This window comes from Zootoca vivipara, chromosome 2 (assembly GCF_963506605.1).
Source record: "Zootoca vivipara chromosome 2, rZooViv1.1, whole genome shotgun sequence".
Classification (NCBI taxonomy): Eukaryota; Metazoa; Chordata; class Lepidosauria; order Squamata; family Lacertidae; genus Zootoca; species Zootoca vivipara.
Genome location: NC_083277.1, coordinates 95,455,836 through 95,464,137, shown reverse-complemented (window position 1 = coordinate 95,464,137; position 8,302 = coordinate 95,455,836). Strand labels below are relative to the sequence as shown.

Sequence of the window (8,302 nt, the reverse complement as noted above, 5' to 3'; positions counted from 1 at the left end):
CTTTTCAGGGAAGTGGAAGCTCTTAACAGAAGTGTGAGCACATATGTACTGCTACAATGGGAGTAGGAGGGAGAGGAAAGGAACGCTGGCGCGTATTTGGGGAGGCAGAGTTGGCTCATTTGAAGTGCTGTGTACATATCCATAGCAACACGTTTTCTGTTGCTCCATCTCCAATGAGGCCTACGGTAAACTCGTAAAAGGAGACGGGCAGCTGTGCATTCCTCACTTGTTCCATTAGCGAAACTCCTCTCGGAGCCCAGACCTTTCCTTCTAGCCAAAGCAACCAAGATCCATGAGATCATCAGATTCTTCTCTCCTCTCCCCACCCCCACCCCCCGCCAGGCCCTCACTACCACCACAAGACTTCCCAGGGCCTGTGAATAAAATCAAAGCAGAGGGGGCAAAGATCTCAAGTCAGTCTATACAGCCCAGGTTAAATTCTTCATACACTGAACTGGGACAAGGCAATATTAAGACTCTGGCAGTGGAAATTGCTATGGTCCCTAGGATCCTAATCCATCCAAATGACGCAGATGATGAATATGTAGTGATCAGAAGCTCAAAAAAGACAGATAGGAGGACACAATAAATTCAGATAATTATATCAACAGAGCAGCATTTCACAAACACTCTTTTTCCTGGATTAAAACTGGAAGAATAGTTACACTTTACATTCGATTCTCAAAAAGGTAAATATATTCTTGATCAGCTCCCAGAACAATAAGCACAGACCACTGATTGTATGATGCCTACTATATGGTTTTCATTCCTCTCCTTTGCCTTGTCAGGGACAGTGGTAAAAGATGATGGTTTAACGTGGATACATCTATTTTGGAGAAAACGCAGCCATGCAACCTTACAGACGGGGGCGGGGAGGGGAGTGCTCCACTGTCAGGTCTGCAGATGCATCCACCCAACTCAGTGGCTTTGATTTATTTATTTATTTTACATGGACACAAATCGGACAACTGGAATGGCAATATTCAAAAACCAGTGGGGAAACATTTCAACCTCCCAGGGGTAATTGACTGTAAAGTGGCCATTCTTAAATAAAGGATCTTCAAAGGGAGACTGCAATGTGAAACCAATGTGAATTACAGTTAATCTAGAGGTTCACTGCTATCAACCTGTGGACTGAACAAATCATTTTAATCAGTTGGTTAGAGCGTTGTGCTGATAACACCAGGGTTGCAGGTTTGATCCCCGTATGGGGCAGCTGCATATTCCTGCATTGCTGGGCATGTCCTCAGGGTCCCTTCCAACTCAACCATTTGATGATTCTACATGCAATTGGCTTACCAGTGCCATGATATCTGCCACTGACAACTGCTTTCTGAAGGACCACAATTAATTAATTTTCGCCATCTGCTCTTTCTGCATTTCATTACCCACTGACTTCACTGTTTACAATACCCTCCACAAACCATGTATATATGTTTATGCCAGGCATCCCCAAACTCTGGCCCTCCAGATGTTCTGGCCTACAACTCCCATGATCCCTAGCTAACAGGACCAGTGGTCAGGGATGATGGGGATTGTAGTCCAAAACATCTGGAGGGCCGAAGTTTGGGGATGCCTGGCTTATGCCATTATAAATTTCTTTGTGTGTAAGGTGCCATTGTTAATTGTTTAAGGCATGCTTTGGGAATTCACAGCTGCACCAGGCTTAATCAGTCTAGAGTGGGCATAGACCTGGAATATCTATTCCCCTGCTCTGCCCTATTCAATTTGTGATCTCTTTCTCTTGCCCTCTCAGCTCAGCATCTCCAAAAGCAGGATTCATAAGCTGATATACACCTGGCAGCTCAGTGAGAGCGGGCAACGTATCAGCCGAACATTTTTGGCAAGCTCCAAGTGCTGTGAAGAAGCACAGTGATCGTAAAGTAATTAATATACTGTATATAAAAAACTAGTGTAGGGACAACATAACAGTGCAACGCTCTGTTCGACAGTGATTAAGTTTGGCACTTTTTAAATGGAATGTTGTAAACCTTATAATAGTAGCAAGATTATTCCCAAAAGATCAATGCTGGGGGGAAAAAACACAATGAAATTAATTCCAGGAGTTCAGAGCAAAGAACCAAGGGCATGTCTACATTACAGTTTTAAATCAATTTAAAGCCTATTTAACTGTTATGGCTCACATCCAAGGAGCCTGGGAATTGTAGTTCTGTCAAAGGAGTCTCTAATGAAGGCTGCACTCACTGGCACCAATGCAGGATTTGTGGCAAGAACATTTTGCAGTGGTTTAATAGAGTAGCAGAAGTACTTTGCCCGGGTATGTGCATGAAAGTCGTTTCCCTATAGTACAGAGATGAGGAACCCGTGGCCCTCACAGCTCCCCTCATCCCTGACCATTGGCCTTGCTGACTGGGAATGGCAGGAGGAGGAGTCCAAAACCATCTGGAAGGCCGCAGGTTCCCTGTCTTTGCTATATAGTCAATTCTGTATGGACGAGTAAGCAATGGAGGAGGCATTTGTCCATGCAGTTGCATTCCCTGCCACAGCCTGTCCTAGATAGCGGAGTCAGGATCTGGGAGAATTTGTTTCAAATCCCACCTTTGTTGCCCTAGATTTGATCCTCTCTCTCTCTCTCTCTCTCTCTCTCTCTCTCTCTCTCTCTCTCTCTCTCTCTCTCTCTCTGTGTCTCTGTCTCTGTCTCTGTCTCTGATGAGAAAAATATATCTGTAGCAGACTATGGAGTAGAGGGATTATGGCGATATCTACATACAGGGTAGAATTTACTAATCCCTGCTACTTTCATCACAGGTGGGAATGAGGGATAATGGGTCTTTACTGTCTGCAGGATTCATCTTACTCTTGTATATTTAAGAGGATGAATCAGAATCTCTTAAATTTCTCAAAATAAATGCTGTCAGTGGTTCTCCCTGAATATACTTAAGAGAAACCTTTTGGTGTTTGTTTCTTTGTTTTTTTAAAAAAAGAAGTACAGAACTGTATTAGACCTATGTCAATATGGCAAAAACGCATTCCATTTTCTCCCAGTTCCCACCCCGCTTATTTTACGTTTTGCTACATGCTCTTCCAAGTCCTCCTAGTATGTATGGGACCCAGGTGGCGCTGTGGGTTAAACCACAGAGCCTAGGGCTTGCTGATCAGAAGGTTGGCGGGTAGAATCCCTGCAACGGGGTGAGATCCCGTTACTCAGTCCCAGCTCCTGCCAACCTAGCAGTTCAAAAGCATGTAAAAGTGCAAGTTGATAAATAGGTACCGCTACAGCGGGAAGGTAAATGGCGTTTCCGTGTGCTGCTCTGGTTCACCAGAAGCGGCTTTGTCATGCTGGCCACATGACCTGGAAGCTGTACGCCTGCTCCCTCGGCCAATAATGCGAGATGAGTGCCGCAACCCCAGAGTCGGTCACGACTGGACCTAATGGCCAGGGGTCCCTTTACCTTTACCTTACATGCTCTTCCAAGTCCTCCTAGTATGTATACCCACTGGAGGGACCTGGGTGGGTCCCATAGCTGCCAAGTTTTCCCTTTTCTCGCGAGGAACCCTATTCAGCATAAGGGGAAATCCCTTAAAAAAAGGGATAACTTGGCAGCTATGGTGGGTCCCATGCCTGCATCCTATGTTTGCTCCGCAGCTCCCTCTCCCACCCCCTTGGGGGTTTGTTTTGGTCTCTGGGCTGCTGCCTTCTTTTCCTCGACAAAGGAGCTCCCCTCTCACTTAGTTTTTTGTTCTTTCACCCACTGCTCTGGCCTTAGCGTTCTCTGCTCAAAGGCGTGAATGTGCTTCAACTCCTCCACTAAGACTTCATTGACCAGCCGATGCCAATGCAACAGTGCTTTTCCTTGGAATCGTGGGGAAGCTACTAGGACTTTGGGGTTGTGTACTCTTCCACCACAAGCTCGGCCTCGAGCCCCTGGAGCAGCTGCTCCCGCAAGGCCTCCACACTGAGACCAGGCGCCTCCATCCTGCCCAGGGAAGCACCCAAGATGAAAGACTCCCAAACAGTTTTTATCACTTATTGCAAAGGGCTTAATCCTAAAGGAGACAGAGGATTACATTTTATTATTACTGTTAAACTATTTATAACTGACTGAACAGTTTAAGTGTAATGTTTAGACATGAAGGTGTTGACATGTTTTAATCTATTTTACTGTTGGTTTTAACTACTGTAGTTTTAAATGTTTTTATTTGTTTTTAGCTGTTTTTTATTGATAATATTAATATTTCTTGTAAATCACTTAGAGGCTTTAATACAATCAAGCACAGTAGTATGAAATTTTTGTTAAATAAGCATGTTCAGCAATCAGTGAATGAGTGAATATTTGGGGGGGATTAGGATATTTCAGTATCAGAATTTACTCATCATACACATTTCAGTAAGTAATATATACATTTGCTTAAACCAATAGGTCATAACAAAAGTAGTTAAAGAGAAATTCTATCACAGTTTTAAAAGCAATACATACAATATTAAAAAAAAAACCAGTAGAGAATAAACAAGAGTAAAATATACAAGGACTAATGTAGACAAATTAATAATTAGAATTTAAAAGTAGAAATGACCCATCCTCAAACTAAATCCATGAATCACAATTTGCCATATGTATAGTACTGAAATAAATTCAGACTTGGGTCACAGCATCATGAGCAGCAGTGACAGACCTTGGGGTCCCAAATTTCAGCAGTGTCCTGTGCAACACCGAAATATGCCCCCACTTCTCACCTTCCATTCTGGATCATAGTTGCTGCACTCCCTGTGTTGCCCCCAAGACTCCAAGCCCAGCACAACCAAAAGAGTTGTGCTCCCCTAAATCTGCTTCTGTGAGCAACTCAACAGATTCACCATTCAAAGCATTGTTGTTGTTTAGTCGTTTAGTCGTGTCCGACTCTTCGTGACCCCATGGACCATAGCACGCCAGGCACTCCTGTCTTGCACTGCCTCCCGCAGTTTGGTCAAACTCATGTTCGTAGCTTCGAGAACACTGTCCAACCATCTTGTCCTCTGTCGTCCCCTTCTCCTAGTGCCCTCAATCTTTCCCAACATCAGGGTCTTTTCCAAGGATTCTTCTCTTCTCATGAGGTGGCCAAAGTATTGGAGCCTCAGCTTCACGATCTGTCCTTCCAGGGAGCACTCAGGGCTGATTTCCTTAAGAATGGATAGGTTTGATCTTCTAGCAGTCCATGGGACTCTCAAGAGTCTCCTCCAGCACCATAATTCAAAAGCATCAATTCTTCGACGATCAGCCTTCTTTATGGTCCAGCTCTCACTTCCATACATCACTACTGGGAAAACCATAGCTTTAACTATACGGACCTTTGTCGGCAAAGTGATGTCTCTGCTTTTTAAGATGCTGTCTAGGTTTGTCATTGCTTTTCTCCCAAGAAGCAGGCGTCTTTTAATTTCGTGACTGCTGTCACCATCTGCAGTGATCAAGGAGCCCAAGAAAGTAAAATCTCTCACTGCCTCTCACTGCAGGTTTAAATTTTGATGGGCAAATCATGAGTCTGATGCAGTAGCTCCTTTCAGTAGCTCCTAGAGATATAAAGTTGTGAGCCATTTAACACCCACCCGCTTAAAAACAACAACAACCCCAAAATGGATTTCTTAGGCTGCCATCCTAAACACAGTTACAAGGATGCAAGCTCCATTTAACACAGTGGGGCCGACTTGCTGAGTAAACATGCATAGGTTTGTGCTATTAATGAAGTCACAAGGACTGTTACAGAGCAATCCTGTACATGCCTAGCAGAGGTCAGTCCCATTTATTAAAGTGGGTATAGGATTGCCGCCAAAAGTGGAGAAAATAATCAGGGCATTACAAGGACTAACAGATGATTGGGTGGCATCCTTTGACCTCACTTGGAGTCTAAACCCAGTCTAACTTGGCAGTCTGTCCTATTAGAGTAAGAGTCTATCATTAGGATCTTTGCCACACTGAAGCACATTTAGATTAGCAGTTAGGAGTTTACTCTTGTTTCTACAGCAAGCTATTTATTTCAGTGCACTTATGCCTGTCCAGAATTATTTTGGCTGCCCTTAAAATGTGCCTGCACTTGTGTGCTGGAAAGTTTGATCTACCAGCCTAATGTAATCAAATTATCCGCATTTAATCCAATTTATTCCTGTTGATTTATAGATATAATCACATGCACATGTGTTTTATATAGATATAAATATAATGCACATACTCAACAATGCCAAAAAAAACCCAAAAACACAAAGAACCAGTGAGTAACTTAATTCTATATGCCTTCTGGTTTTATTTCAGAAAATATGCTACTTGAACATCAATATTAGTAAAAAAATAAAATAAAAATAAACCAATCTATAGCATCAGCTGCAATATTTCATTCAGTTGAGGATCCATTGAGGAGGTTTCTAATACCAGTAGTGCCACTGGCTTCATTAATCCTCTCATTCCCAGCCTCCAAATCTTACAACACTACTACAGGAGGTGGGGAACCTCATGTCTGGGGCCCCAATGTGGCACTGCAAGCCCCTCTATATTCAGACTCTCCTTCAGTGTTTTTATCTAGCTGGGGTGTGTTACTGAACTCTGATAACTATTCGTGCTTCCCTGGTTGGAGGGCAGAGAGATACATGTGTAGAAACGAGCATACTGCACAAAGGTAAAATTTACATGCATTGTTCCAACCACTTCTGTCTCTGGCCCACCACTGGCCTGTGGCCCCTGGGAGGTTGCCGAGAAGGAAATGTGGCCCTTGGGCTGAAAAGTGTTCCCTACTAAGGTTACCAGACGTCCCCGGATTTACAAATCCATCCCCTGACAAAATCCTATCGTTCCTACTGAAGCTGAAAAGTGTCCTCGGATTCACTGAAAAAAATCTGGTAACCCTACCCTACCCCTGCTCTACTGCCCTTGAATTTGGGGGTTTGATTCCCTAAGGGTTAATTGCTGCTGTAGATAGACCTTCCCCCCATCCCCCATCCATTTGTTTCCTTTTCTTACAATGGTAAATGGAATGAACTTTATCAGTGTAATGCACAATATCATCAGTGCCCTTCCTTCAAAGCCTATCCAGGTTAAAACTGATATGAAAGTCTGGAGGGGTCATGCTTGCTACAGCTATACATCTGCTAAAAATGGTCCTGGGACCTGGAAGGCCTGAATCTAATTGCCTGTATGTAGGCAAATCTTGCTTCCACCCCTGCTAAAAGGGTAGCCAGGAGCCAAATAACTGCTTAGGCTCATGCAAGAGAACTGTGACATGCAAGTAAAACTAACTACAACATGTTGTTTCTCAGCTTACAAATATTACAAAAATACCCCAAGTTTCAAGATCAATTTGCCTTTCAGCAAACTTGTTTGACTTCATGGAACTACCGGTACTTTCACGGTTGTCTGGGTTTCGGCCACTGCCTAGAAAATTCATAGGACTCTTCTGCACTTACTCTCATCTCGGCAATTAGGAGAACTCCTCTAGGAGGAAATTCCCATCCAGTGTCTTATCTGGGCACTGTGCTTCTCCTGGTGGCAAGGGAAGGAGGAAATGTCATTGTATTTGCATAATTTGCAAAGAGAAAAAGGGAACTAGCAGCTGAGAAATGTGGTGTAGGGACAGAGGAGCACAGCACCTGCTTCCCTGTTTGACCAGACTCCAAGCAATTTCAACAGGACAATGAGATGTGACCACAATGCTGAGGAAATTGCAGCCAGTTCCCGCTATTTCCCCCACACTTCAATAGCCCGACAGTGCTGGCGTTTCAGGGAAACGCTCCAGTTGCGATCCTTCACACACGCACTCACCCCGGGAGCTGGTTCATGGAAAGGGAAGAGAAATATTGTCAGACAGTTAGAACAGAAAAAAGCACCAGCAATTCCCCAGCAAGCTGCAGTTCCTGATATTGCCCCAGTTTTTTTGCTACTCACAGCACAGAGCAAGTGGAGGCAAGCAGTAGCCCCAGGGGGAAGTCATGGGACCTGCACTTTCTGAGGGCAAGGCGCCTTGGATACTAGGCTGAATTAATGATATTAATGCATCTACATAGCCAGAGGATTGGAGAAGATCAGTCTACATCCCAATTCCAAAGAATGCTCCAACTACCGCACAATTGCCCTCATTTCACACGCTAACAAGGTTATGCTTAAAATTCTACAAGGCAGGCTTAGGCAGTATGTGGACCAGAACTCCCAGAAGTGCAAGCTGGATTACAAAGGGGCAGAGGAACCAGAGACCAAATAGCAAACATGCACTGGATTATGGAGAAAGCTAGAGAGATCCAGAAAAACATCTACTGAACTTCTGCTTCATTGACAATGCAAAAGTCTTTGACTGTGTCGACCACAGCAAACTATGGCAAGTTCTT

The 8,302-nt window shown here is 44.0% G+C and overlaps 1 pseudogene; it reads right to left on the bottom strand.

The window, feature by feature from the left end:
• Positions 1–3,686: 3,686 nt before the first annotated feature.
• LOC118076309 (bolA-like protein 2) lies at positions 3,687–3,937 on the bottom strand (annotated as a pseudogene).
• Between the last annotated feature and the right edge of the window lie 4,365 nt (positions 3,938–8,302).